Source organism: Haemaphysalis longicornis, unplaced genomic scaffold (genome assembly GCF_048455015.1).
Source record: "Haemaphysalis longicornis isolate Haplotype H1 unplaced genomic scaffold, Haemaphysalis longicornis Haplotype H1 scaffold_2, whole genome shotgun sequence".
Lineage (NCBI taxonomy): Eukaryota > Metazoa > Arthropoda > Arachnida > Ixodida > Ixodidae > Haemaphysalis > Haemaphysalis longicornis.
This window is the reverse complement of record NW_027526295.1, coordinates 268,051,041-268,078,776: the sequence shown is the minus strand read 5'-3', so window position 1 is coordinate 268,078,776 and position 27,736 is coordinate 268,051,041. Positions and strand designations below refer to the sequence as shown.

General features: G+C 49.9%; 1 protein-coding gene across 2 annotated transcripts in view; it reads right to left on the bottom strand.

Moving 5' to 3' along the window:
- Positions 1 to 27,736, bottom strand: part of LOC144170675 (uncharacterized) — a 218,072-nt gene that overhangs the window by 110,862 nt on the left and 79,474 nt on the right. The window lies entirely within an intron of this gene.

The window sequence follows — 27,736 nt, the reverse complement described above, 5'->3', positions numbered from 1 at the left end:
AGAAGAAGATTCCAAGCAAGTCGACACGTCGTTCGCGGACAGGTTAAATGCATTCTCAAATCGTTGGCCCTTTTGTGGGCCATCTCTTGGCCACGACGCTGGAGTTTCAGCGTACCTCGTTCATTCATTCTATGAATTTATTTATTTCGCATTAAAACCAAGAACCGAAATGGGGTAGCACCATACTCTTGCACTAATCTCGAATTTGTCACGTGAACAACGCTATATATCTTTCCCTCTTGCCTCCACAGCAAAATTTAGAACAATCAAAAGCACGCAACGCGATTATTCAGCGTTGCCTTGCTTTGCAGCTTGATCATCCGCATATTTTACAATAGCAACCAACGCAGTAATACTTTCTTTTTCTGGCAACCCTACCTTCCAAACTTCACCGCAGAACAAGTATACTTGCTGTGGAGCATCCTTTAAAGAGACCCTGCAACACTTATCATCGACTACTCGGAATGTATTTTTGAGTAAGGTCCCAGCAATCTCCTCCTTCAAGAATTATGAAAATCCGTTCACTATCACCGAAACTACGCGCGATGAGAAATCGCGCATAATTTTTCCCCCTCAACTCGACCGCGCGGACAACGCGACGAAAGCTGCACGCTCTCTCCCGGAGAGAGAGGCGGCTCGCGGCGTTCTCTTCGGTGGCCTCCGATATATGACATGCCGGGGAGTTTTCTCCTTTTATCCGCAACGTGGAGGAGTCTATTTCCGGTCCGGTGCCACAAAAAAGCAAGCATGACTGCAGGCAAGCAAGCGCTCAAACTGGTAGGGCATTTTTGAAGCAATAAACGTTTGTTATCGAGTGGTCTCGTTGAAAGGGGAGTATTGAGTCCGTCACTCAAACTCCACGCGCACTCAAAACACAAAATAACACGAAAACTATGCGTACAGGTTCAGACATAGAAGAGGTTGGTACACAGCGCTGACGACGGCAGATCGTCATAGGAAATACGAGAAATAAGTCGCGAAGTTGACCAGCCACAGCCAATAGGACAGCTATGGCCAAATGACGTAGTTTGGGCCATGCCAAGGGTGCATAATGAGAATTTAGGAGAGCGCGGTTGGTTTTTACGCGCCTTTCACGGCGATTTGCGCGCTTACCGCTTCACGTGCACGTGTAATATTTGGCTTAGGTATTTCTGGCAGTGTAATCTAAACGCCGCGCAGGTTTACTTGCAATGCACAAAGAGGGTTGCAGGGTCCCTTTAAAGGCAAGCCTCAGTGATAAGGATATTACCACGGACGTGTCGAACAGCGGAAATTTTCTCTGCAACAGTTAACTTTGCGGTGGAAAAAGTCTCCCGCGGAAGGGAACCCTAACAAGCCTCTTGCGTATAAGAAGAACAGTTTCAAATTCAAAGTGGGGTTTTACGCGCCGAAACTTCGCATAAAGCTACCAGGAGCGCCGTAGTGAAGGGTCACGGGTTAATTTCGCTCCATGGAACTCCATCGGAAACAGTGAGGCTGCGGTCCGGAGTACAGCCTGCCCCGTCACTTTCTGTAGGAAAACGTGGTAACCACTCAACGCAGCGGGTGAGGGCCTACGCCCCGACGGCGGATTGGGGAAGGGAAAATCCCTTCATTCAGGTTCCGCCTCCAAAGCATCTGTCCCTTTCACGAAAGAAGATGTGATTTTCTGCACGAACCTCACCAGAAATGTCGATAAAACGTGCACGCGTGATGTGACCGACACAACCTTCACCGAAAGAAAAAAAGAGTATTCCCCGATGGACCGCCCCGCTGGCGTTCCTACGTATCGCCTAACATGTACGCGTACGCACTTGTTTCCCCAGGGGAAAGTAGGTGCTGCGTGCCGATCACGGCCTGAGTCAGCGAAAGTTGAGCTGGGGAACGTAGGCACCGTGTCCGACGGAGATCCGGTAAACACGATACTGCAAGCACGCTCCTTTGCGTTGCTTGCATTAGACGACCGTGGGGCAATCTCGTCTCCAAGCGTGCCTGGTCAACACGCTGAGCTCGCGCGTCCACGCTTTAGTCATTCTGCCTACGCCACTCGTTCATGCCTTACATCGTGTCCAATACTGACGCGTTCACTGCTTTAACGATTGAGAACCTAACGTGAATAGTCACCGCTGCCAGTGACGGCGTCAATGCAAGAACAACTCAACGTATACTGCATAGCTTATGAAGCTGTTTATGAAGAAAACAATCCGTATTCTAGTTCTAACTTCAACGCTTTTTTCTCCAGAAGCATTTTTTTTTTTGCACCGTGCCCGTACATCAACGCAAGGATAGCGTTTTTCAGAACACTAGAAACAAGTAAATTAAGCGCTGTTCGCAATAATTTAGCTCACTGTAACGTCAAAAGTTCGTACGCTGGTTACGAAGAGTAACCAGTGGTAACCATTTATCAACACCCTTTCAGGAGTAAACACGGTGGAAAGAGGGCGATGAACGGAGAATGACGCTGCGCCAACGTTTGACGGTTGCCACAAGATTTTGCCAAACAGTTTTTACTCTGCTTTTGTACGAGCAGTTACATAACGCACATCTGAGGTAAATCGCACATCTAATGCGTGCACATCCAGAATGCATGCATGCATCCACAACAAAGCCCAGCATTATGTGTGCCGACAGCCAGTGTATACCAAGGACACTTCTCTCCTCCACGTCAAGAAAAAAAAATTGAGCGAATACCTTTCAGCGCATATTTTTACGGCCACGAATTCAAAAGTTTCCTACAACCTTTTCAAGTAATATTCTGCCGGAAAAACGACAAAACCGAAATTCCGGAGTTAAGGGACACCGATCTCGACGCGCCTCGCATACCGAATAGTAGAAGATGCGTTTGCGTTTGATGACACCGACTGCCTACAGCGAGCTGCGACAACCGTAAGGCGAATAAAAAGCAACAATCATCGGGTTTAAATAAGAGCCAAGTGTGTGCATTCGTTTCTTTCTAATAACGCCAAAGGTTTGAGAGCAGCAGTCCCCGGTATTTTCCTTCCTAAACGAAAAACCACGAACCTTCAGGTGCGGCGTGGTGGCGGAGAATGGGCTAAATAATTGAATTAAATGGCCCCGGTCGCTACATCTACTGAAATATTCCGGGATCACAACCAAGCCATAGTGTATACCTTGGGCGGCCTGAACTGGGCCTGAATCAGGGTGTACACTGCGCTTAAATCCCTACATCGGAATGCAAGCGCAGAGCGCAGAGCTCGAGAGGCAGCGATAAAGGAAACAGAAACAAAAACCGCGAGTCGCTACGTTGCCTTCTATAGCTCCGGGGCCATTTTTTATCCGGCAAATTCCCGAAGAATGCTGGGAATGCGCGGCAAGAGAGTGAGAGGAAAGTTCAAGAAAAGAAAATCAACCGACAACGGGTGATACAGGGGCGCGGCGCTGTGGAACTTTTGCCGTGCTCTGCGCGTGAACGCACGGCCAAAGCAGTAAAAAAAAAGGTGGTGCTCGGGAAACCACATTTCTCGCCAGGTGGCTGAAACGAAAGCTGCTTTTTGGCCTGGCAGCCTGTGTATATTAAGGGGAGGAAATTATACCGCTTGAAACGCTCAAGGCGTGTTAATTCATCCGGGTTTTAGCGAAGCTTCATAGCGCGTTAATATACTATACGTTATTTTTCTCCATGCAACTCCACGCCATTTTTTACCGTTTCTGGGGCAAAAAATGCCGTTCAAAATATAAACAGCACGCATTTTCATATTCTATAAAGCACATTTTAAGTTGCGCTCTAAAAAAAGTGCCCAAACAACGACGTATCCAACACAACCGCTCCCAGCTTACAATTTCGGCAACTGGGATCATCGAACAAAAAAAATGGCTTCGATAATGATTTGCGAAGGGTGACTCAAACGCAACGAGAACCATTCAAAGCCGTTTTGAATTTTCTTCCGTTCCCGCCTATTCTGAAGCACGCACTACGAAGCTCACAAAAAACCTTACAACAGAACGAAATAAACAGCCAATGAAAAAAAAATGTTCGCGAAACGGCTCGGCTCGGCTACCACGAGAGGAACCAAAACAGAAAATAAGGGCGGCGCTGGCAAACACGAAAGGCCGTTTCGCACCGCGCAGAATAGAACCGATGCCGGATCCTCTCTGTCGAGGCCCATCTTCCCACGGACGCCGTCCCGCTCTTCGGCAGCGGGGAACACGTGTCTTTGGGCCTAAAACCCGTCATCATACTCTCGGCATGTTCGCCATTTCACGATCCGAGATTTCCCCAGGCATAGAGCTCTCCCTGCCCGCACACCCTCATCGCACCGGGTCCGAGGCCGCGCCGCCGCGCCGCGCCGCCAAATAGCCTCCATATACTAGCGCTTGGGCATGCTATCGTCTCGCTCTGCGAGCGCGGCAATCTACATGAGAAACCGGCCCGTCGCAAAGGCCGCACACACGCGCGCGCTCTCCCGCCGTAGTCGGCGAGTACGCGCATACGGAGAAGGACCATCTCCCCGAATACACGTCTGCGCATTGCAGTTTCAGGCTAAGTGCACGTTTGCGCATAAAGAGCCCGGATTCTGAAACCCCTACGGCATCCGAGAGCAGCTCCTCCCTCGCGCCTCGCTTTTCCTTTTTCGGGAGTTCCTCCTTTCGTACAACGTCAGCGTTGGGGTGGCGAGAGATGGCAATCATCAGCATAAAAATTGTAGCAAAGCACCGATGTCACGCGCAATGTTCATAGCCTGCAGCCCATTTTCTGCAGACATGCCGAATGCGGAGAATACTACGTGGCCCGAGATAAAATCAAGCAGAAAAAAAAATATCATTGGGCGTGTAACAGCCAGGAAATAGAAGAGAAGGAATTACCGATGTTTCAGAAGGCCTCGACAAAAGTACAACAGCGTCACCGCTGGTCTGAAACTTACCGAAACAAACAAACAAAAAAAGGCAAGAACAACGTAAATGATGTAGCTCTGCTGTAACAAACACGAATACACAAAAGGACGAAGCAAGCCGGCTTAGAGATACATTGTGTAGAATGGAGGGTGGTACGCACATGGCCAAAAGCGATACAGGGGTTACGACCCGACCGCGAATCGCGGCGATTCGCAAGAACGTTTCTACGACATAGCCGCGATGGCCATGGGAGCGCAGACGTTGCTTTTTTTTTTCTCTCTCTCTCTCTCGCCACCTCATACTCCATCATCGCTCCTTTTTCTATTCTACTCGCCAGCTTGGTTGCCAATTTACAGAAGAAGCGAAACGACAAGAATTCACATTTGCCGCGCTAAGAAAATTGCGGCGTGGTTCTCGGCATATTCGCCAGCCATTTGCAGCAGCGTTTCACGCCCTGTCAAGCGGTCCGGCCTCTGCCACCTCGTTGCGACAAACTCAACGACCGAAGCGTATGCTTTTGTTGGTCAGCTGGTTGGTCGCATAACCCAGATGTTTCCACGTTGAAGTCGTTTTCCCTGAACTCGGCATTTGCCTTAAAGTATAGCCGCACGCTACAACAAAGGCAAATTATACTTAGCTGTATCCAACAGTTTTTTGCTTGTACATTTGTTAGGCAGGCCACGACTCAGCTCGTCGACGACAGTGTTCGCCCGTAATAACATTCCCACAGCTCGATGAAACCAGCGTAGTGAATGCATGCGCTTGAGCCTTCGACTGAGAAACGTCCGTTAGAGACATGTAGTGAGGCTTACATCTGAGAATGCTAATCTGAGTAATCTGAGAATGCTAATTGCAGATGTACCAATTTGACAAGAAGAAAAGTGCGTTCGCGCTAAATGTCCTAATGGAGAGAAGAAGCGAAATGCTCAGAAATAAAAGAATGCTGATAATAGTGAGACACATTCGGCACGCGAACACTAATGCTTTCGCAATCCCAACGCTATAAAGAGGGCCTCACTGTCCTCAAAATTATTTTTAGTTGGTAGATGGGTTGAACGTCGAGGTGCCGTTTGCGTGCATGCAAACAAACGCCACTTTTCCCGCTAAAAATACGTCAACCTCGTCGGGGCATTTTGTGTAAAAACTCAGCCCGCCAGGGCTCCTTAAAGCCCATACTGTGCAAAGAACAATGTACTATGGACGGCTTAAGAGCGCTGATTCCTATCGAGCTTTTAAAGATACACTCGCGTATAAACTATGTTCCCTCAAGCAGCGTGCGACGCAGCGAAGGCTGTATCGGCGGCTGCCCTCGCTGCCTCTGGGATTCTCGCTTGATCATTTTGTTGTCGCCTCTCTGGAAACATCGCAAAGCTCACACGCAGGCGCCCAAAGCAAACAATCGGCAACGCCGAGCGAATAAGCAGCAGCAGCAACAAGGTCCCCCCTTCTTTTTGTTTCCCACCGGCTCGAAAAGGTTTTGTCGCTATTTCAACCCTTCTTTTCCATTTTATAAAGGTTATATCCCGGGGGAATCTCGCGGCACGAAAAATTTCTTCGCGTCGACGCCGTGCAGAGACAAAGCGGTTCTTCGCGGCAGCCCTGCCGGGACTCCGGAGAGAGCAGCTCGTCGGCTGCAGTCCCGACCCGCCGTGCGCGTTTTGTGGTGTTTGCTCACCGCTGCTGCTCCGCCGGTTGTGGCGATTATTTTCCTCGCAGGCGCTTTTACTTTTCCGATCCGTATACCTTCTTCGGCGTTCTCCTCGTCTCGGCCCGCAGGGAACCAAAGTGGGCCACAAATCAGGTTTAAAAACTTTCCAGCCAGAAAAGAAACAAACAAACATTTCTCCTCCGGGGGCGCCCGGCATTTCATCGCGATTGGTTTTGTTTCTTTCAGTCTTTATTGTTTTTTTCATCTCGGGATTTGATATTTTTATTTTTATTTTACTGACGATTGCGCGGGAAGCGACGCGATACATTTATTAAGTTACGCTGCAGAGAAGTGCGAGCACTTGCGCTAACGGTCCCGTGTCGCTGTAACATTGCGAAATTACACGACCGCTACTGCACTTGAACAACTCCTCAAAGCGACCTTTAAGATGTCTTTCAAGGACGAAAGAAATGCAAGGCACTACCAATGCGACACGCGGCCGCCTGTGTCAACGCGCTCCAGAACATACCCACGAAGCACGCCAATTAGCTTCAAATATCCGAAGGTCCCTAAGCCTGCCAAATGTTCGCTCCCTTGATCAGCTGTTTTGTCATTTTTTATCGCCAGGAGAGAAAGAATGGGCTATGCTGTGCATGAACACAAACAAAAATAGCCGGGAAAAGAAAAATCGTTTTCCAAACAAAAAACATTCGCACTGAAAAACGGTTGATTTTGCCGAACTGGATGTGGCTAATTAAACCCCCGCTTACGCCGCGACTCACAGGCATAGTGGACGCTTCAGGAGCTCTTGGTGTTACCCGCCGTGGTGGCTCAGTCTCAGTGGCTAAGACGTTGGGCTGCTGAAAACGAGGTCGCGGGTTCGACTCCCGGCCGCGGCAGCCGCTTTTCTGATGGAGGCGAAAAGCAAAAACACCCGTCTGTACGAGCTCTCGGCGCACGTTAAAGATACCCAGGTGGTAAAAATTAATCCTAAGCCCTCCACTACAGCGCGCCTCATCGCCTGCGTTGCGTCGGCGTGTTAAACCCTACAACCAATCAATCAATAAATCAAGCTCTTTGTGTTGCTGCGGTTCCCGCTAAATCCCGCTGAATCTCTTCATATTCCTCTGAACAACAGCTATCTGCGCATCCCTCTTGTTTAACGCAAGGAAGTAGTACGCATGAACACTATGGCAGCCCATTTATTCTAATACAACGCCCCCCCCCCCCCCCCCCCCTTTTTTCACTCATCCGAGGAATTAAACTAAGATTGATGCTTCAATGCTTCGGATCTAACACCAAGACCTACACTGAACGCTGCTGGCTGAAATATTTATTTATTTATTTATTTATTTATTTACTTATTCGCGTCGACATTTCTGCATTGCAGTGGAGAGATACATACACAAAAAATATACCATGCAAGCAAAAAAAGAAAAACAGTGGCTAACAATGTCCAATCTGCACTAACGCACGCGTGCAGGCATTTTCACAGTGCCTTCACAAACGCTTTGTTAATAACGATGCTCACTGTTGGATCAGGGCGTTCCGTTCCGGAATAGACTTGGGGGAAAAAAGATAAATCAGTTCTGCTCCTGCACTCACGTACTTTATGACTGTGGTCATGTCGCTGTGGCATTTAATATGGTGGAAGCAAGTACCTGCCACGGGTCATCCTAACTAAAATAGAGAGGAAATCCATGTTAAGCCGGAGCCAATGCGGTAATTCGGTACCCCGTGAGGAGAACGACAGGATATGCGAGCGAGTTCCGAGGTACGAATGTAGATGGCGCCACGTGAGCGCAAAACAAAAGCAAGCGACCGGGCGCGCACCTCAAACTGCAAGCGGGTCGTTGACACGACGACAGGCGAGACCGTCGACACAATGGCAGCGTGCGCATACAGACGAGGCTACAAGTGCGCCCATGCAAGCAAACGCAACGCCGTTGGCTAGCACGGCAGCGACGCCACGCTTCGCCGGCCCGGCTGCCCCGGTGGAAGTGGACGACGACAGGACGCCACGCAGCCGTGAGCTGCGGCGGCCACGCCGTACACACACACGCGCGCGCGCGCGCGGGACAACGCCTGCCGGAATGCGTAGCGGGGAACGAGAGTGTTTGCTCACATGGGGTGCCCCACGGAGGGGCTCAAAACAACAAAATGCAAACTGGGGTTTCAGCCGCCCTAGTCGCACTTGTCCTATGGGGTGTAGCCGTGATGGAGGCCTACGGCTTCATTTAGACCACCCGCGGATACTCAACGGGACTGCAAAATCTTCCCACGGAGGCGTTACTTTTATCACCTCCATTCCAACTAGAGGATAAAATAAGCTGCCACCAGAGCCGCAGCCAGCATTTTTAGGGGCGAAGCACCTTACGGCTTGTCCGGCGTCCTGCGTCCGTGCTCACGGCACAGCACCGTGTAAATCGAAACGTCTGTGAACAAAAGGTTCACAAAAGGTTAGAGAGAGAGAGAGAGAGAGAGAGAGAGAGAGAGAGAGAGAGAGAGAGAGAGAGAGAAACGTGCTGCGCTTGCGCGAGGAGAATTGGATGGGATTGGATTGGATTAAATTAAATTGTATTGGACTTGACTGGATTGGAATTGTTTTTACTGTACACACGCGTTGTCACTCATGTACATGCGCGAGTGGGCAATGTCACGGGTGATTTACGCTCAGAACGATCCCCAGTGCCTCGCCCACTCGTCATGATTCACGTCGTAAAGATGCGTGAATTTTTTTTCTTTTTTTTTTTTTCGGAGGGGGTTTTACACTATGGGAAGGGCTGAGTTTTGCCGAAAGGAACAGTAAGTCTCGCGCACGCACTGCCTAGAAAACATTTCGGAGGAAGTTTGAACCCCCAAACACCCCCCCCCCCCCCCCCCCCTTGGCTACGCCCCTGGTTGCCACAACCTAGAACCTAACCTGCGTGTTGATGCTCGTGTACACATGTAGTAGAACGCTTTGGCCACTGAGACTGGTACGCTCTTTGCGACGCAAGAAGACTCCGCGGGTAAGAGCATTCAACTGCCGTAGAAAGGTAGCGGGTTGGACCCCGTGCCTCGACAACAAACGTCTCTTTACAATCTGTGCAAAGTAAAAAACGCAGCAGCCCTCACAGCCGCGGCAGATTGACGGATTCAACATTCATTTATTTCGCGGTAAGGTACTTACACGACAATATTATTAATTTTCCCGAAGTCACGAGGGCACTGGTTCGATTCCCGGCCGCGGCGGCGCTTTTCTCATGGAGGAGGAAAGCAAAAACGCCCGTGTGTACGAGATTTCGGCGCACGTTAAAGATCCCCAGATGGCCAAAATTAATCCGGAGCCCTCCACTACGGCGCGCCTCATCGCCTGCGTTGCGTCGGCGCGTTAAACCCCGCAATCAATCAATTTCCCCGAAGTGTGCTTCCGAGAATCCGCAGCTCAGCGGTTGTACAAAGCTGCAACGACCCTCACGGGGGTTCTGCATAACTGGGCGCGGAAATACTAGAAAGTTTACGGTGAAAGGACCTTATGACGCACGTACTGTCAGTGTTTTCGACACATTCAGGCATTCATCCCATTCCGTGGACAAAATCACCAGTTCATTCCTTTTTCCGGCAGCGTCACTAGGAACGCGGAGTACGACGAGAAAGGACGGACGCACTCATTCCTCCGCACGCGCACGCACAGTTTTCTCAATCTGCTCGCAGGCTAACGTAAGCATGCAGCAGATGGCAAGCTGTGGTTCTTCTTGATTAGGAGGATCATGTCTCCGCACTATATGCCGCCAAATGACACAGGAGTGTCCCTGTGACGAGAAGGATCCCTGCTATTGTCACAGAGTCGTGGTTGGATTCAGCATTCTGGAGGACTTGAGTGAAGATAAGTGATATAATCCCGGATAACCGCTCTCCTCGCCTTCGCGTGGGGCTGGTCATCATGAGAATAAGCTGCGTAGTTAAGTACGTACAAAAGTACGGACTTTTTTTTTTTTTTTACTCTGTGACAGGCGTTGATCAGTAAGAACAATCTACGACAAAAAAAAAAGTTTTACATCATTTCAAAGTTTAAATGGTATTAGCGAAAAAAAAAAAGCTTTTTGCCCACGCGCAAGTTTTATACATCTACAGCGGCCCTGCGGTTACTGACGACGCTGTCCTTGGCAATGTCTATAGACGTATTCTTTGTCACGGGGACCATTCAAAATTTTCCCAGAAGTTCTTCATTCAGAGAGTAAAAAAATTCCAATAATATCGCAATAATAATAAGCGATCGACATGGAAGGCTCAAGAAACAAACTAGAGGAAATCCTGTGCGGTAAAATCAAATCAACGACAGTGACCCGGCTGTTTATTCGAGCTTGCCCGTGCCCCCACAAATCGACCCACCTGCGTACTTGCTCGTAACATCGTCTTAGCTGCCGCTGCTGCTGCTTCGGAGCCAAGTAATTTGGAAGGTACGGCAATGAACCTCGGATCTTTCGAAGGAGCCGGTCTCAAATCGTAATGATGCGCGGTTTTTCTTGCCCATCTTCCTCCTCCCCCCTCAGCCTTGAACGGTGGAGTAAGAAGGTGGTCCCTCATCAGCCGCAGCGGAGGTCACGCCCTCTTAGCAGCTGGCATTGACAGCAGCAGCCCGCATGCGGTGAGGGCGCACGAGCTGGAAGCTCCGCCGTCAGGTCACGAAAGCGTGCGTTATCTGGCCCACCCCCAAAATTGTTGCGTCCTCCGAGGGGCGCACTCGGCCGAACACCTCCGCCAGCAAGCAAGCCGATCCGTGCCACCTGCTCTTCACTCATCACGATACCTCCTCCTCCTCCTTCCCGTCTTCTTCTTACTCCGGTCGCCGCCTCCCACTCCGTATACCTTTCCTGGGCCCTCGATTCGTTCGCCCCACGGCTGCAGCTGCCGGGTCGAAATAAACGTGACGTTCAGTTCTTCAGAGAAGAAGCCCTCCGTATCTCTGGTGTCTCGGCCCGATACACTGGAATGGAGACTCGTGAAGGGCTGGCCAGCAGCTGAAGGGATGAGGCAAGACGCTGAAGGTATCGGCAAAGATGCGGGGGCTTGAAGAAAGGAACTGCGTAATCTTTACTCCTGGCCGCGAATCATGTTATTGAAAAAGGAGGGATAAAGAACTTCAAAGGTTCTTCTTCGTCTTGATTTTGCAACGGAGTCGTAAACGGACTTCCTCTACGGCTGCCGCGAACTTTATAGCCTAGATTGGTTGTAAAACTATCGCAGCAGCCACCTGCTGCTTTGGTGATGATTCTCTAGAATGCGTGATTAGCTAAACACCTGACGGTTTGGCAGAATGCAGTGTCTCGCGACCTCGTTCGGGTTTTATAGCAAGGACGCTTTTCAGTGGACATTTTTCACTCTTTCACGTGGGCGGAGTCTCAATTGAGCAACCAGAAATTCAGCGTGCGCGCGGCGTCCCGTTCTCTTCGATATTCTCACAAGTGCCGCAACTGTGCCGCCCTAAACCGCTCCGTGCAATAACTGCTTCATGTGCTGAATTATCGTGAAGATTCCTGCGGAAACAAGCGCTTTTTTTCGTGTGGAAAATGCGCGGTGCCTAACCCTTCCTGTCTATACATGCTTCGGGGGTACTGTGCTAGTTACATACGAGTATTAACGCCGCGCGTGTTATTCGTTTAAGACTCCTCGCAAAATTAAATTAAGCCACCAGTTACACAACGGAAAGGAACATCCCATCCAGACATTCAGTCGAATTTGCAGTATTTGTTGAGAAAATGGTAGAAATCTGAAGGTACGGATATTTTCTTAAATTCTAAACTAGACATACATCGTAAACCGCGTACTCAAGGCCCGATCAGCCAGCCGCGCCTAAAGAAAGTGGCCACTAATTTGCCACGATGCCAAGATCTCGACTTTGGAAGTTTAGGAAATCGTCGAGAGAAAAGAAATGCTTAATTTCGCGGGGGCTTTTTGTGTTTCCGGCCGTTGATACATTTACTGCAGTTCCGCTGGGCAGTTCAACTTCTTTCCGGCAGTTTAATCGAAATGCGAAAGCCGCCTGTGTGCTGACGAAATGTTTACGGAGGAAAATGAGTCATGAATGCGTTTTTATGCTGTACACCTGTGTTCTAACAAAAGCTATTTCCACCGGTGAAAAATGAAACGTTACTGGTAAGTTATAATCGAGGATGAAACAGCCCCTTAGTTCTTCGCAAGCACTCCACCGACAATAAACGCCGGTTTGTGTTCATTAATTTTGTTTGTGTTTGTGTTCATTAATTAATCCGGTTAATGTTCATTAACTTGAGAGTCGGCTTAAAAGATTATCCGTGTAAGAAACACCTGGTCTAAAAACCACGACGTACCGGATAGCTCGTGGTGCGTTCGGTCCTTCTATGGCCCGCATAACGAATACAAGTTATCCCGTACTCAGATAGTCCCGAATTTTTCTCCCATCTAAAATCTGGCTCCGTGGCGTGGCATCCAGCAAGCAAACAGGCTCGTTTCAGGTTACTCGCAAAGGTACCGCAAACAGTGCGGCCGCATTTCGAGCGCGCTCTCGCAGAGCCCTCAACATTCGCCTCGCCATTACCTACTCCTCATCTCCATTTTTGATCAAAAGGCTCGGTTTCCGCGTATACACTCGAACACGCGCGCCGACTCACAGGCCGCGCGACACCTAACGCCTGACAACGAACCGGCGCTGAGCTTTCATATTGAAACGACAACAATGGGCGGCTGTCTCATTCCTCTTTCACGCAGCACTCGTAATCTGGCGCGATTGCTTCAGTACAATGAAATCGGGCGGAGACGCGTAAGAGCTCGAGACGCGTAACCTGAGGCCCCACCTGTGTTGTCGATAGGCTCTCGCTCCGGGGCTCGCAGGGAAACGTACGGGCCGGGATTCTTTTTACGACAGTTGTAAACCGGGGCCGAATTCTCGGCGGAGAGAGCTTGGGGCGAGGCTCCACCTATCCTAGTTCGCCAGGACGTGCCCCGCGCAACAAACTTTAGGATACGGACCCTTCCGTACGCGCCTCAAACGGCGTTGCTGAAAAAGTAAAAACAGGGAACGCGAATAAATGAGCGCGGAATAGCGACGAGGGGGGTGCAGGGGGGCGGAGGAACGGCGCTGTCCGCCCCTGTGTGTACACCCGGAGGGCGAGCGAAGCATTGGCGAAACGTGATCTCATCTCTGCGCAACGCGCTCTTTCTGCGAACGCGAGCCACCTGTTTGGCGAAGACGGAGACAAAGAAGACAGAGAGGAAGTGACGGAAGAGAAAGAAGAGACGGCATTCTTGGGGTAAGAAGGGGGCGCGAGGGGGAAGAGGAGGGAGAGGTCGTTATAGGGTTCCATTCCCCTCCTCTTCCTGGTGTCGGGTTTCGGTCGCTGCCCTTACCATGGTTCTGAAATGCGCCGAGATTCCTTCCTCGGGCTCCGTGCGAGAAGCTAGAGGTCAGGAAACGCCAGCTTTGCTCGTCTCTTCCCACTGGTCTCCCGGTATTTCGTTTACTGAGTGCATTCGCGTTTGCACTTATTTAAAGACGACCGGGGTCGTGGATAACCGAGGCAGTGCAACACAGAGGCAGGAAATGGCTAAAAAAGCGGCGCCAAAAACCGCTCACTGTGAGTCGAGTTGGTTGTGCAGCAGTAGATCAAAAAAGATGACGGGAATAAGAGTTCAGGCGCTGCAACATCGCTCTTCACACTGCCGCCGCTGTACGAAAATGGACGAGAGGAATACAAAATAAACAGCAAGAAGGAGACAAGGCGGAAGCACAGGTACGCGTGAATGTCCGTCCTCTTTATAAATGCACCAGAAATCGAGGCTTTCACGTTTCTCACACATGCGACGATGTGTGCAGATTGAGGAGTGCAAATAGACCATTTTATCCGTTCCCTTCTCTTGAAAACAATGCGATGACAACGACAATAAGCGATTAATTGGTTGATTGATTGATTGTCTGATTGATTGGTTGATTGATTGATTGATTGATTGATTGATTGATTGATTGATTGATTGATTGATTGATTGATTGATTGATTGATTGATTTCAAACTTCGGATACAATAACCTGATGCTTAATAAGGTGATAGGGAAAGCACACGTACGAGAGCATGTGCATGGCTAAGTGTGGGTCGCGTTGTATTTAGCGCAAACAGTTTAAAGCATGAATTCACCCGAGCAAGAGCCACCTCAAGCCTGCGTGTTTGCGCCACACAGCGCACCACAGCTACTTCACTAATGATCGGGTAGATCTAACCTCGGAATGCATTTACGGCAGATATTCGACAACCAGGCCTATTTCCAGGAAAGCAACTGCTATTTGAAAATAAAGTGCCTCAGCGAAAAAAGAAAAAAAAAAGGACAGGTTGTCTAGTTCACTAAATGAAATCTTATTGTTTTCGCAGGACCGCTAGCTACACATAATTCCCCAGTAGACCAACGGTGCGTGGAAATATCTTACAGCTAGCCGTTGCATCCAGAATTCTGCGCACACTTCGGTTATAAAAGAATAGAACGTGCATTTGTACGGAGTCAGCGCAGAAATCCGAGTTCAAAGTCAACATTTGAAATCTCCACGTCTCCCGTCATCTTCGTTGTTAGTTTCTGGCTTTCCGTGCTGCCCGACGCCCAGTGAAGGCGCGTTCGCTTGCGGTCAAACCGTCGACGCCTTCTTCACAGCTTTCCCCGCGCCTACGCAAGCGGAGGACCGACAGGGCATCTGGGAAAAAGGCAAGAGCGTCAGCAGCCAAGGCCGCGAAAAACAAGCGAGCTCGAGGCGGTATCGCCGGCGGACGACCATCGGAGCCGCTCCAGAAGCCGCGAAAGGCGGCGACGGCCAATTTAATTAGACGCCCTTGCCGGCGCAACTTCTCCCCTCTCAGGGCTGGGGCGACGAGACGCGGGCGCCCGCAGGGCGGAGAAGAGACCCAGCGCCCAGCAGCCGTCGTCGGCTCATCAGCGCGTTGCAGCGGCCCGAGACAGCGGCGTACTACGTGCCTACGTGGCACGCTGCGCCTACGTATCTTTAGAAGCTCTCTCTGAAGCAGCCTGCGCGCTACACTGAGGTCAAGAGAAAGTGGACCGTGCCACAACGCCCCATTTTAGGCGCGGAGTATCTTAAAACCGCACAATGTACGTCCGCGTCCGTGCGCATAGCATTTACAATCGCGAAAAATCACACAGGCACCGGCAGGATGCGAGCCTGTGTCTGGTAGACCAGACAGAGTTAGTGTCAGTCGTCTTACCCATTGGACTACGACCGTGAGTTAGTACCCGAGTATCCAACGGCTTACTCCCTCGCCCGTAACGGTGCGGAGTACCTTAGAACTTCCCAATGTCCGTCCGCGTCCATCCGTGCGCACACCACCATCAAGCGAAAATCAAGCGAAATTCGATTTGAGCCGGGCGTTGCAGTTTCATTTAGGGAACAATCAAGGTGCAACTCACGGCTCAAATCGAATGACGATCGGGGCGCGATTCGGATGTCCCTCGGGGCGCAACTTGCATGTCATTTCGAGGAGTCCGCATACTCCGCACCCTCGCCAATATCCACGGAGTTGCGCCAATCCTATTACTCCCTTCGGGTAGAATACATCTGGCAGATTCTGGGACACAGGAGTGAAATGCGGGAGGCCGTCACTAATGCGCATAACGAAGAATCGTTTATGATATGGCGCCCAACACAGGTGTTAAAAACGGATGTGAATGTGTATGATTTAAAGGACGTTATTTGCTACTTTAACTAAGCTCTTTGCACGTCATTTTGTACGCTTCATGAATACGGCCACCAAAAGGCATCCCACCCCGCCTCCCCCACTTGCCACATCACCTACGCAAAGAAAAGAAACTCTCCTTGTTTTCTTGCTATATGCTTATCTGTGTTAACCCTTCCCGCCGTTTTTTGCGCTCACTTCACGTTCGCCACAACGCCTTCAAACGTTTTTAACACGAAAGTGTTTTATTCCTGGATACACCAAGATTTCACTGACGTCGTATCCGTCACGGAAATGACGCCAGTACAACGAGTAAGCGGCCTGTAAAGGGTGCACCCCTGCACACGGGGTCTTCTTGCGGAGAAGCAACCTTTAGTACTAAAGAGCACGTAAAACTTAAGGTTGTTCGTTTTAGGGTTTTATATTTTAACACGAAAGTTTTATGCCGCGATACCCCAAGATTTCACTGACGTCATATCTGTCACGGAATTGCGCCAGTACACCTTTGCCGAAGCGACCCACCAGCAGGACGTCGCTCGCCAAGCACACCCACAAGACAGCCGACGACCCGCAGGTCACGCTCAGCTGCAGATTTCGCTGCACATTCACTTTCGTGTTTTACCTATTCCCATGACAGAGAAATCACCGACAGTTTTTTAACGAAATGTTCAGCTCCTCCACACCACCGGACCGAGGCGCGCGCCGGTCAGTCAGAAACGGCTTTCATTCCCAGTTGAATACAGGGGCCGCCTAAAACAGCCGCGCCGAGCCGTTGGTCATCAACTGCCAACTGCCTCCTATTCTTTTTCGCCTCTCCTCGCGCGGATGCGCACGGCCCAACCTCGTCATTTAGGCGCGACACGCCTTTTAATTTTCTAAATGGATCCATCGCTTTCTTATCGGGCGGGAAAGGAAGGGAAGACCGCTACGCGAAGAACTCGTTCGGCGCATTCGAAGAGCGCTGCATCGGCGGCGGCTCGGCGCATTTCCGGAGCGCGCGGCCTAAATTGGGCGCCCAGAGAGAGGACGAGAGAAAAGCGAATAAATGACACGTGACAAAGCGACGGCCGGTCAGCAGGCGCCTAGGACGAATTTCAAAGCATCGCCTCCTCCCGATTTCTCCTCCGTTTCATCCTCCTCATTCTATCTTTTTCCCCTGCTCTGCTTCCCCCGCGGATGCGAGAGTGTTTCCAATGGCGGTGGTCGAAAAAATCGCTCCATTTTCTCTCCCGTCTAAGCGGATGATCTCGTTTGGCGCAGAAGCACATCGCTTAATGGCGCCGTACTCTTAGATAGAGACGTCACTTCATTCTGACTTTTGCTCGCTGTTTATGCAGGCTACGCTCGAGATACGCTATTACCCTTCGTTCTAAAGTCCGAAATAAAAGGTCGCTCGTTAACAGAAATGTCATCGCATTGTGCGTCGTTTTCGCTAAGGAGCCGTTACTTTCGTCGGAAAATAGGGTAAGCCTTGATTAAGTATTGTTCCTACACCCCCTTCCCACCCACGCTATCTCCGCCACGCATGTCATTTGCAGGCTTCTTACACCGAAGGTTGAAAAACATCCTTTCCGCAAACCTGACCGCCCAACTAAATTAATGCTAGTATATATATATATATATATATATATATATATATATATATATATATATATATATATATATATATATATATATATATATATATATATATATACACATGTGCTAGTCTGCTAGTGTATTAAGGGAGACGTCAAGGATAGCCGTTACACCCAGAAGACGTCGCGGAGACCGCCGAAACAGGTCGTCTATTCTGAGCGACAACCCAGAACTCCAGAACTCCAGCCCGAGGAATGATGATGTGGATGGGTATGAGAAACAGACGAGGTACGACATGATGATGATAATGGTCGCCAGAAGCAGACGGAGTGCAAGGTGGATTGGACACAAAAGTAACATGAACCTTTCATGGGTCCTTGAAGCGAGCACTATCGCAGCGCCCAGGTTAATGCGCACAGTATATACAAGACTAACAGACGTGCGCAGCGTTGAAATTGCGAGCAATTCCGTTGTTTCAATGTCTCGCTGCTGCATACAGCCTCTTGCCAAACCCGGGCGCGAGTCAGCTACCTAGTCATATACAATAAGGAACTGAATTAACATAGATTGATTCTAAATGAACAGCAATGACAGAAACAGGCGAAAAAAGCGTACTGAGTTTATTTCTTCAGCTACTGTTTCAAGAAGTTCTAAAAACTGTGAAATGTGCGCCCACTCGTCCCCCTCTGGAAGAAATAAAGTTTGGTCACGCTGAGTAACCATTAGGCCCGCTGCCTTTTTACCTCCAGATGCAAGTGTAGAACCCTACCGCGTGCGTTATATTTATAACTAAGTCACGTCATTAACCCTGTAATGCCCACATGTTGCAGCAACAAAAACAATTATTGGTTTATGCATTCAGGCTACAAATCTTTCGGAAAGTGCAACCAAATCAACTTTTATTTTTTAGCAATATTTGTACATAACACGGAGCGTATCATATTTGATACGTTGGGCATTACAACCACATATATTCTCTACATATGGTAGGCTGTAAAACAATTTCTGTCCTTGTTCAAGCACAACTGAACATTGCATTTGCCGCAATAAATGAAAGAAAAGCTGTTTTTTGCTAGTGGGCAAAGCCTGCACTGTAGCTTCTTCGTGCCCCAGATTGGCATGTGGCCGACCCCATTCTTGCGTACCTCGTTCTGGGGGGAGCTTGCGCAAATTTTTCGCTTTTTCGAAGCCGGTACTCCCAATGACGACGGCCTTCCAACTGGTTTTTTTTTCACTGCAATCAGGCACTGGAACCTGGAACCGTCGTGGTGTGACATTCTTGTCATTATTCTGGGCACAGTGACGTCCATACAGTAGCCAGGCAGTCACCGTGCTCATCATAATTGTGTGGTAAAAAAGGTATAAATACCACCTTCGAGACTTGAGGCGAAACTTGTACAGTTCGACCAAATAGTTCAGCAGATCCACACCTCCAATGAAGGAGTTGTAAATCCTTACTGCAGCTGGTTGTGGCACTTGAACGTATTTTTTTTCCTTCTTATCCCATCTTCGCACGGTGCCCACTGGTTCCGCACACACGTAGTTGGACACAATAGTGACCGGTCTATTATCCTGCCACCTAACCACTGCTATGTTCCGCACAGTGTCCACAGCGTAGTGGAAAGCACCACGACCATCTTTCTCGAGGTCACTGTCGGATCTAATCCGGCAGTCTTTGAGTCTGTTGCTCCTGAGCGTTCCTATAAAGCCGAAGCCACGCTTTGACAGCTCAGCAGCCAGGTCAAGAGAGACGAAATAGTTGTCAGCCGCCACTTTGTAGCCTTTGTGTTCTGGAAGGGCCTGGCACATCTTCAGGGTGACGTCGCCACCGAGACCGAATCTGTATCGTTGCTTTGCTTGTCCTTGATAGACGTCGAACTGGTATAAAAATCCAGACGAACCAGCACGTGCCCAAAGCTTAATGGCTCAAGGGTTCGGTTTTGCAGGCAAGTATTGCTTGATGGGGCATCGCCCTGTAAACGAAACGATTATTTCATCGACGCTGTTGAGTTCCTCTTGTTGTACAGTAAGGAAGTTCTCTTGAAGTATATTCAACCACAGGCGGATTTTCCAAACTTTGTCAAGCTTGAATTCATCACTGGCGTTACTATTGTCTGTAAAATGCAGGAGACGCATGATTTTTTCCAACCTGTTACGAGGCATTCTGTCAGCAATGGGGGCAAAACGGGTTTCATTCTCCCAATAACTTCGAACGCTGGGCATCTGTACCAGCCCCTTCAACAGGTACGCACCAATAAATTGGTCAATCTCACTCTCTGTCACATTTAGAGACGCTCCTGCTGTTTGGACGCTGTACAGGTTCGTTTCCTGAACTAGAGTTTTTATCATGAATGGGCTTATGAAACGCCTGAAATAAGACAGAAAAGATCCAACCTCTGTAGGATGTCTATATGAGTCAGTAAATGTTGGTAGGGAACAATCTATCAGGCACTTCTTCCAATGACCTCTATCAACAGATCCTGTGCCGCAGTGTGAGCTGCTGACACCGTCTTCGTCCTCTTCACACGACTGTTCGCTCTAGTCTGCAGCAAGCGTCTGGGCACTGTTGGGAACATATTCGTCGCTGTCATCACTCAGGTCCCCGTAGTCACTGTCATCGCCCGTTGGCATTGAGCACATGATGTTCCGGATATTTGGAGCTGAAAAAATGAAAAAAAAAAGAAGTACTCATACTTCTATGTATACGAAACAAATATTCGTAGCATATGTGATACCGCCGGCAAGATGTTCCACAAATGCCCACAGTATCACATATGATACGCTGAAAAACGTGTTCCCACTAGAACAATTGAAAGTGGAGAAACCAAGCGAAAGCAACTCCACAGTATCTGCAGATGTTCTCGTAGGAAAGGGAGGTGAAAGAACGATCTTTTTACCTTTGTTTTTCGAAGAACGGCTGTAAAAAGTTCGGGTCGGAACAGCCGTGCTATATAGCCGTGCCGTTTCAGCGCCGCCATCTTCAATGTTGTCACGTAGCCCTCTGGCGGGCAAACACCGCACCACTCAAATGCGAAAACCTCCGTGATGTACACCGCAATCGGTCTGTTACGGTTCTACGCACATTGCCGCAAAACAAAAACCGCGAAAAATTCCAAAACACAGCGTAGCATATATGATACGGTGGGCATTACAGGCACGCAGTTATAGTTTGTCTGTAAAACAATTCATAACGGGATGCTAAAGGCGCATAACCTGCATTCTTTTACTAGAAAAGGGATACATTTTAGGACATTCCTGTGTTCATTCGGGTTGCGAGACTATTCGATTCCTCGAAAAGTTTATTAGCAACGCGCTGATCTCTTCTCTCTGTCCATCCCGTTTCATTTAGTTTATGACGCAGAGTCAGGGGCCGTATACATCATGAGCAATGAATAGGCGAGTTCTTGAAGCAACCATAAAAACTTCCCAACAAAATTTGTCAGTCGCAATGTTCGCACGATTTTCAACACCTGGGGTGATTCTCGTTATCGTATGCTCTTTCAACCTGCAAGCTTTGCAAGGGGACGTGCACAGTTTGTGACTAAACAAGCCATAGTGTGAACTACGGAGTGAGGCGGCGACAACTTTTGTTGTTTGTAACAGTATCGAACAATTGAAGCAACCAAGCGTTGCATGCTTGGGAAATAAGCATGTCAGCCTATCGTCGAGAACTTCTCGCCTCCGGAGTCTCCCTTAGGAAACCGTTAGCCTCCCGAGAGTGGCGTTAACCAATCAGGCTCAGCTGGCGGTATAGTTTAGCGGCATCCTCCTTTGTTCCCGCCCGTCTCCTCCTTAAGTTCGCGAACACGCTCCCGTCTGGCGGCTCCGGCGTCGTCAAGTTGGCGGCGTGTCGACACCGCTCCGAAATAACTGTGGGGGAAAGTCGCAGTCTCAGAGCTGCCGTTCGCCAAATCGGCAGCCGGCCATTGACGCCCCCCGACGGGCCATTGTGGAAGCCGAGCCCGATATTGGCCGGAGCTGAACGCCTCTTGCGTAATGCCCCTCTAGTTGCGAAAGAGGCAGCTTCGCCACGCGGCACTGCCCGTATACAGCGCGGACAACGCCGCTGATTTCTTGGTGGAGCGCGGATCTCGCAGCTCTCCGACGCGAGAACAAGGAGTTCCTCTAAAAACACGCAGATACTGTTTCACGAGCGAGGCACACGAGCTGTTTCGCACTTCTCTGTGCCAGCGCCTAAACGACTGCACCGACTTCCTCGAGGTGATGAAGTGTGCGGTAAAGCTCACCTTCAAGTTTCCAGAAAAAGGATGTTTCGGAATTTGTAAATTAAAGGAAGGTCCAGGCCGTCACACAAGCCCAGGCCATCTCGGACTAGGGACCCCCCCCCCCCCTCACCTCCCCACTCTCCCCACCACTCCGTGCGTGTGCTCTGATATCTGAACCTAAACTTTATCAATACCCTAGAACGATGGTGATGACTTGTTCTTCATCAGCATCGTCATCGTCGTCGCCATCACCAAAGTATCTTTCTGCTCTTATTTGGCCAATGGCCTCTAATCTCAATGCGACTGTCTGCGCATTTAAAAAGACGCATCCTGCGCCTTTTACTTGTGTCTGATTTAATGTGTGCCACATGATTTTCTAGACGGAATGGCGATGCTCATGCAGGAATAGCGCCATAATGTAACGTCCGTTCCGTAACAAGTACCTTTGATTGCATTATACAACACCAACAGATGTCTTCAAAAAAAAGAAGTCAATGAAAACTAATTCATTTTGTTCAACTTCGAGGCCCACGCCATATGAGCTAAAAAAACCCTGAAGAGCTAAGTCGGGATTAACTCTAAAGCCCCGGATACATGGACTCGACGAGAAAGGGTCGAGTCGACGGCCGGGTTCAGCTACCTCGACCCCTCCCACGTTTATATGAACACCGTCCAAAAAATCGAGGCGACGGGAGCGGCGGAGTTCCCGGAAAAGGGGCCACCATATTTTCCCGATTCTAACACGCACCCTCTTTTGCTAAAAGGTAGCCTTAATAGTGGTGTGCGCGTTACAATCGGGCTCAAAACCGAAATGGGCTTTAAAGCGGTCAGCAGCATTGCCATGCGGAACGTACACGAAGCACCCGCAAAATCCAACTCTATCCAATAAAAACAATCCGTCAACACCACGTGGGTGAATTTCGGAGCACTAATTCCTGAATGGCATGCCACATACCTTGGTCAGCTGTTGCGTATTTTTTTGTGCTGCTGCATTTAGCCCGTAACGCCTAGAATTATGAAGACCAAGGCACTTGAAATCACAAACAGCTTCTGTGTTTTCCACTATAACTTTATTTCCAGCAGGAGCTGGATAAGCAAGTATATGAAACACAATCATTTTTGCCTTCCAAAGCTGCATACGAGAAATGAAGTCTCTCTGTTCCAGGTACGTGGTGCGCAGTACCGTCAGTGTCAAATTATTTTTTTTTTCGAATTTTTCTGCGTGAACTCACCCGCGCGTTACGATTGTGGGCGCCTTAGAACTGCGCAAATACGGTATTCTGCTCCCCGCGGCCCGTCGACTCAGCCCGACGAACGAGCCAATTCACCGCCTGCCTCCGGGTCGACTGGACTCACCGCGACGGCTCTCCGACCCGACCAGTCCGTTTGTATACATAGGAGGGTAGAGTCCAAAAAACCTGTTTATTTCGACTCAACTCGCCTTCGTCGGGTCAAACGGGGCTTAAGACAGCGTGTTCATACAGCTGCCAGACCGACTACTGGCACAAGTTATCACTTCCTCCAATGTAAACAAACACATTTTCCACGGAGATCCGTTTCTCGCCGGACCGAACTTTCTTTAATTTCCCTCTCCTAAAAGCCTCCGGAAGCTGATGCAGGATGTGGAAACGCTTCGACCAGCGCAGATCTCCGCGGCAGAGTTCGCTACCAGACGAGATATCACATTTCACGGTCGCGAATACACCGCGCACGCTGAAGCTCGCAGGGCTCAGGCAAACAGCAATAAAAAGTGCGATTAAAGCAAGATTACCGCGTATACAAGATGATTCCACTTTAAACACATAGAGAAAAACCTGTTGTAACGAAATCGCTTTATTCTAAGTGTTTCATGGTCTGCACTGCAGTTTACAGAAAGCAAATCAATTCCCATTTCAACTAAGCATCGCTTATAGCGAAGCCAGCTTTCTGTACCGAGGATTTCATTATAATAAAGGTTTACTGTAGTTGGACCAGTACGTATACTCCGGACATGCGTCGTAGTTGCTGTTGCAGCAGGCGGGTCAACCCTGCGAATTATCGTGGTTGTTGCCCCATTCGGCCTTGCATTCGACCCCTTTCTCAAGTTTTACTTCGTAAGACAAGGCGAAAAGAAAAAAGAAAAAGCCCCTTTATTTTTATTCACAATCTAGCTGGCCGGCTACAAAATCCGCCACTGACGTCCTGCGATTCGTTATTTTCCCGGGGCTTTTGTTACCACGGCGTTACCCTAGACGCCTCTTTGCAGGAGTCAGTGGCTTAATCGTGATAACCGCGGTTGTTGATAACTCCAAAAAGGCGCCGAAAGTTCCAGACAATGTATGTGACCAGCAGAAGCAGCTATGAGGATGGAATAAGAGACGCCCCACACCACCATGACATTTGAAACGGGGCTACTCCTGGAGATGTAAAAATCAGCGCAACGGCTATGTGGCCAGATTTCGGTACGTGCACTACCTATCTGCAACCCCGGTGGTCGTTTGCGCAAGCTAAAAAATAACAAAGACGGAAACGAAATGCGAGTAAGGCCACCCGGTGAAAGGCCGGAGATAAAAAGGTGGAAAAGAAAAGAAAAAAGAAAACGAGCTGGGAGATACGAGCAGGGCCGGAGGGGAGGCGCGATTTACACGACGCCTTTGAAATGCGGGTCCATGTTCTCGAGGGGGACCATCCGGAGAGCGGTGTGCAGCCGCTATGGGTGAAGCGCGAGCGAAGCGACGTAAAAAGCAAAATCCCAGCGCCGGTAGCAGCCGTGGCTTGCTTTTACCGCGTACGACTCTACGGCTGCGAGAATGGACGAAACGCGCCGCGTAGAAATAGAATTAGAGGCAGACTCCCCAGCAGCGAACAAACAGAACCGGGGCCATCCATAACGTGGCACCACTGGGGACTGGACTCTGCGGATGGAAGGGGAGAGGGAAAAATAAAATGTCCCCACGGTGTTGGCGGTTCGCTTCTGCGCTGCTTTCCTTATGTCTGCGCTATGTTTTCTCTTTTTAGTCCTCGTATTGCGCGGTCCCAGCCAGGCACGACGCACGGCAGCACTCTGAGGGCGGGACGACCGCAGAGGCAAGTGACAATAAGAGCCATGCGCGTCCCAGCAAAGACGACCGCGCAGTGTGATGAGCGTGTTAGGTTATGGCGCTGCAGGAGGAGGGGGGCGTCCAGAATGGTATCGGAGGCGCGGACGTGGTGGCAGTATCCCGTCCCCACTTCCTGTCGAATGCAGTTTCTTTGTCGTGGCGCGCCGTGTTTTATTGTTCGTTTTATTTTCTACACATCCTGACGCCCTGTAAATGACCGGGATTGAGAGGCGACATTTTTTTTATTATTTCCCAGTAAAAATTTGAGCATCGGCGGCTACATGGTTGTGGTTTCTACCTTTTCTCACTAGGATCGCCTAGCGAATCATGTGAGCCGTTCTTCCAGGAAGATTGCAATCCCGGCCTGTACGCCGTACTGCTTTGTCAGACGGGGTACAAGCGACGTACGCGCCAATTACTGAAGAAAAAAAAACAAAACCATTGCCGCAACCAAACTGCCCCGCCAGCACAATTCCTGCCTGCTCACGTCCTAGAATGTGGCAATGCCGGAGACGTGGCGTTAGCGACATACCTTGCGAAGAAAACGGCGCCTCTAATTCCGAACAGGGGCCGTGCGGTACATTTTATTCCTCTCTCTCTCTCTCTCTCTCTCTCTCTCTCTCTCTCTCTCTCTCTCTCTCTCTCTCTCTCTCTCTCTCTCTCTCTCTCTCTCTCTCTCTCTCTCTCTCTCTCTCTCTCTCTCTCTCTCTCTCTCTCTGTCAGCACCTGGATGCAAATGATGCGGTTCAACACATGGCTGTTTATATCTTACCATGGCCTAAACTTAAACCCAACTACACTTGCAGGCGCTAAGGCTCGTGTGGTTGTGACACCAAGAAAAGACGAAACTAACGCACCCATTTCTTTCGGTTCCTCGTTCGATCCAGAGGGCCCACGACAAGCTCAGAGCTTGCGTAGACGCTCGTGTGCAGACCGTGAACCAGTGGTCAGACGCCCAGCGAGAGTGCCGAGGAAAGGGACAGAGAGTATCGGGGGAGGGGGTAATAAGGTGAAATGGTAGGGTGCAAGGCGCATTGAACTCTTAGCAGGCCGGGCCGTTCGCTCATCGACACACTCACACAAAAACACACACTTGCACGCGCGCACACACAATGCAGGCGTCAATCCCCCGGAACGGAGGCCCCCTTCTCGAATGGCGCCCGCAGGCTCTCCCAACGCTCGGAGCCCAGGTCCGCGCATTGTGGGCGAGTTCAATGCTTCGCAAGGCCTGCTTGACGGCTGTTCACGTGTAGCGTCCTCCCTGCTTGGGCCGAGGGCCGCATTTGCGTGTCATTGTGCTCCGTCCGCACCTCCGCGGTCTCCGCCCCATCTCTTCACCGCGAGTATCCGCCGCGATTTCACTTATCCCCTCGGTCTCTCCAGTTGCGTGCAGCAGCGCTCTTTGCACGCGCACGCGTAAAAGGCGCGCTGATATCTCACCTTGCACGCCGGAGGTTGTAGTTGTAGTCCACGAGCTACACAGCTAGTATGGGGGCCTTACCTGCAGCGCGCGTGCTTATGTAAACGATGGACGCAGCTTTTGCAGCCTCAATGTGGCCAAAAATGAGTGCAGGCGAACGATAACCGTAAGAGATGCATTTAAACCTTGGATTAAAAAAATATTCGCCCAAGACTTTGATGCTAAGCGCGGATAAGCTAGGACCCGCATTATGACTGTTAACACCGATCGAAATGTCAAACTTGACTAGTACCATTCCTGCTGGATCTCACCTGTAGTACTACATTGTAGAATACGTTTCTGTTTTTTTTTTGTTGTTGTTGTTTAATTGCATTACTGCCGGAACGAAGAGTTCGATTTATGGGTTTTGTTCCAATTATCTTGGTGGTATTAGGGCGCGAATAACAATCTCCATTAAATCACCGCCGGTTTAAGCAAAAAGGACATGCCGGTGCATGCACCATTCAGCAATACGGGTATATTATCGAAAAGTACCCCGTGGTTAGCAACACTGGGAGCGCTGCATACTGCTGCACCGAACAGGGGGTCCACAGTATGCGGATCGCAGTCGCGCGTGGCTGTCGGCTTAGCTGGAACGGTCGGTCTGGGTCTGAGGAACAGCCTGGGCTAGCGTCTCTCAGCGAGGGCAGCGAATCGTAACGTCAACACTGTGTCGGCAGCTGCGGGCAAGCGCCGCCTACTCCAAAGCCGAGGGTGGCGCAATACAGTTGCGAGATTCGGGGTTCTCGGCCGGGATAAGTACGTATACAAAACGAGTGCCTTATGGGCACGCTTTCCCGAGTGCACTCAAAACCGTGTAACCAGTCTGCTTCAGAAACAGGTAGGTGTCGCGGGAAATGCGGTGCTGTCGACAGTTTTCTCCTACCTGTCGTCCCCGCGTGAGCAGTCTGTTTTTTTTTTTTTTTTTTTAGCTGTCCTAACCAATAAGCTTTCTGGCTTCAGCAAGAGGCAGTGGAGGCAGGGACGATGCGCCGTAATTCGCACGTTCGAATCTCTATCGTCGCAACTTTCGTGGAGACCGAAAAAATTGGGTTAGGACTAACACTTGTAAATCTAGCTATCACGATCGAAAGGTATATTTGGCTTGGTTTTGAGAATACTATGCACACAAGTTTTCACAAATTCTGGGCTGCTGGATGAGTGTATTCCGCCTGTCACTTGCGCTGAAGCGCACGCCCAGACGGTGCGGTGCGCCTTCCATG